Source organism: Formica exsecta, unplaced genomic scaffold (genome assembly GCF_003651465.1).
Source record: "Formica exsecta isolate Colony F162 unplaced genomic scaffold, ASM365146v1 scaffold579, whole genome shotgun sequence".
NCBI classification, from domain to species: domain Eukaryota; kingdom Metazoa; phylum Arthropoda; class Insecta; order Hymenoptera; family Formicidae; genus Formica; species Formica exsecta.
The window spans coordinates 266,004-270,259 of NW_021853052.1; positions in this window are offsets into that span (position 1 = coordinate 266,004).

Genomic DNA, 4,256 nt, shown 5'->3' on the forward strand with positions numbered 1-4,256 from the left:
TAAATCAACGATTAAATCACAAAATAAACCGCGATTTAAAATTTGCGAAAAAAACGCGATGAATAAATAAATCGACGATAGTCGTAATACTCGATTCCAATGTACGTATACATGTAATTTTTGGAACAATCCGGGGAACGATATAATTATTATATAATTACAATATATACTTAAACGAAAATGTTTCGACGGATATTTAAAGCGCTTTTTATAATCGCGTCTGTAATAAAGTATATTTGTGAATCTAATGCCCGATTAATTTTCAAATGCGTGATTTTATGAAAATTTCGCGATTAAGAATAAAATATATGTACCGTTTCGCGGAGGATTGGCTAAACAGAATAAAATCTTATAAGTTTTAAAATACCGTTATAAAAAAACTGCGTTATCACCACGTTCAGTGGAGGATAACTGGCCCAACAATTTGACCAGATCAAGGTCCCTCCGCCAGATAACACGCCGGTTAATATCCGACAAAGACAAGAACAATCCTAAAGATGGAGAACGATCAACTTCTCGTTTCTACATCGGACCCCGCAAGATCAATTCGCAAAGAAAAGTTAAGTGATTCGTTGAATATTAGGGGCCCCGCTGTAGGAGGGAACGAATCCCGGATCTTCCGGACTATACTCCCGATAGCAATGATTTCGGTAATGAATCAATGACAGTTACCATTGTCATGATCTTCAATTTAGATTGAGATTTCCGCGAAAAAATGTGTTCTTCTATTATTAAAAAATACAACTCTTTATTGAAAAATAAATGGATATAACAATTTTTAATAGAAATGTAGTTACGAACGATTATATTTGTGGATAATAAAATACATGCATCGTTATTGTAACCTAGTGTTAAATGTGCGAATACAAATAATTCTCGGGTACCAACTGTTCGAGACGAATCAAACCCGATAACAACAAAATTTTTTAAAATTTAATTTGAATACTTTGCAACAAAATAAATCAAAATAATATCAAGCATAATTATAATAATTCTAAGTTATATATATAATTAATCTTTTTCTATAAAATTTAAATACATTAATTTACCGATATTTTACTGATATCAGGGTACCCATTTGATTTGTCTCGAAGTTTTAAAGTATACGCACATTTTATATTACATTCACATAATATTCAAAAAAAGTAAACAGTTTTTGAAATAGTATATTAATTTGCGCATGTATTTTATTAAATCTATAGAATGGTATATCTAAAAACTATACAGGACTCTCCTAAAATGGCGGGATATCCAATACCTGTAAATGATTCCTTAAGAAAAACCAAAACCTAATGTTAATATCTTCAGTGCCTAAAAATATTTTCTAAAAAAAATAAAGATTATAATAATTTTAAATTAATTAATAAAATACATTCGTTCGTAACCATAATTTTTGTATCAAAAAAGTCAATAGAAACGGGCGAATTGATTGCAATTTGAAATTGCTTAAAAAATGAGAATTTATCTATATACAGTAGTTATATTCATGTTCAATCTACTATTAAGTCTTTTTAGCACTGATTCGACTTCGAAAAGGCGCGTGGAAGTCGTCGTTGAGTTACTACCGAAACCATTGCTTCCAGAAATCGCCAGAAAAACCTGGGTTTAATTCCAATCCTGCAACGTATATACCCAATTTTCAACAGAACACCGAACTAGACGTCGCGAATGGATCTTACAAGAACCGACAAGAAATAATTCTCCACGATGAAGATTGTTTCGACTCCTCGCCGGTACGAACCACGCAACATTACTAACGTTTATCTGACGAGAGGGACAGCGATAAGGCCCCTTAGCTAAGACAGCGATCGCGTCCAAGAACATGGAAAGAACGCAGTGTTTTCGCAATGTAGCTAATTAATTAATTTAACAAATATTTAATTCCGACACGAAATTCATAAATATCAATCAAATCAAGATTAAATCATGAAATTCGGAATAATTTACTCGCGATTCTGCAATGCCAGAAGCAGTCGTCAAATTTCGTAAACGAAAAGTTAATATTTAATCGTTAGCTTAATATCGAGTCTTTACACATTTATTCAATAATTTTTCTATTAAATACTAAGAGAATTAATGATTTTCGTAATATTCATAAAGTTTGAAATATAATTTTTCGAATTTATCAATAATTGTTTGGTATGAAAACACAAAGCTCTTAAATTTATGAATATTAAAAAAAATAATATAGAAATATAATATATTAAATATATTAATATTTAACAAATATATTAATCTAGAATTTTAATTATATTGCCATTATACATAAAAAAGGTATATATGCCATTTTTCAAATTTTTTATAATTAATTTTCGCTCTTTTTAGTTTTCTTACAAATAATTTTTATTTTATTATCTGATATATAAATAATTTTATATTCTTTTGTTTATCTCTCCAATATTTTAATAGTTAGTATTCTTTTAATTCCTAAGCATTTAATTCCTTAAGAATCTTAAGAAATTAATGCTTAAGGAATTAAATAACTATCTTAAGATAGTTCTAATAGTCCTAATAATCCTACTTTTGCTGGCTAAGCCAGCGGGAATCCTAGATCACCGAAATTTCGGGGAGCGTGTCCTAATCGCGTACCCTACTCACGTGTCCTACTCGCATATCCTAATCGTGTATCCTACATGCGTGCCCTACTCGCGTGCCCTACTCGCGTGCCCTATTCGCGTACCCTAATAGAATGCACTATACGTCGCTTCCGTTGGGCCAGTTGGACCTACCTTTTGTTGATCCTGGCCATATTCATTCTGGCTACATTTAACCAGAGATGTAGTTTGGACCTCTATCAGAGGTCAATGAAGAAGAGAAATTCCTTCCGTTGCCGGCTAATTACCGGCTATTATCGCCGGTGCATGAGCGTAATTTTACGCTCGTTTATGGTCGTGAGACATTACGACCGTTTGTCATGCATAGTTTTAACATAACTTTACTTTAATTAATATAATGCCAAGTTATCAATCAAAATTAACTAATTGAAATTCTTATAATAATATAATATTATTTATAATAATATATAATTTATATTAAAATAAAATTAACAAAACATTCATATTTTATACATGTAATTTAATGGATCGATACATGGCTTTACATCAATTAAAGCAAAGCTTTAATTGATATGATAGTATAAATGAATGGGCTATACAAAATTAGTATAAAATTGGCGCAATATAAGAATAAATTATTACTATTTCATATAATTAATCAAATTACTAGCGCCTTTTTCATTAAACAAATTCAATAAAATTTATTAATTAAAAAACGTATTTTATATTCTTTTCAAATTTTTACTTAAATTTATGCTTCAAATTAGATCTGTAATATATTTTAATATATAATAAAAAAATCTATTAAAAGTTATTTGATTTAATCTATTCTAGCCCATCCATTTTGAGGCAACGGATCTATTTACAATCTACAATCTACATTTGCATCTACAATATCTACAGATACGCTAACTCAAAATAAAGTAAAATGCATCACTCACCGACACTGATGCGCAACAGCGGAGTTGTTGGTCTTGAGGCTACATACGTTGTCTGTAACATACAATTATAAAACTAAATTATAGCAGCGTTCAAAATATAATTAATATTTCGTGCGGAATATTTTATATCCGATGCGAACAATACTAAGAAGCTCTATATAAATATGGAACAATTTTATAAATTATAAAAAGATTTTTCTTCACGTAGAAACTTTTATAGGAATTATGAAAAGTCTTTCTTTTTAATTTTCTCTTGTTTATTTCATTCAAATAAAGAGACCGAATTAATGCGCGTACGCGATTCTTAACAACTGATATACAAATAATAAATACTCACCCTAGGGTTGCTCCGCTGATGCAGGATGCCTCTCCTAGGCCTCCTCCTCCTCCTCTCAGGATGTCAGAGTTGTTACGTTGATCTGTAACATATAAATAAAAGATCCAAATTGTAATAGCGCTCAAAATAATTTAAAAATAATTATTTAAGAAAAATCATTATACGCATTGAATTTTATATTCGATGCATATATAATAATAATAAGCAGATTAATAAAATAATTTTATAAATTTTGAAAAAAACGCTATTAATAACTTTAATAATTCCATATAAAAGCTATAATCTAAAAGTAGAAACTTTTACAAGATTATAACTTTCATATAAAAATCTTTTTTTCTAATTCTCTTTTATTTAAATCATGTAAATAAAAAATCAAATTACGCGATTAATTGCTCAATTTAAATTGCACGTATGCAATTAATA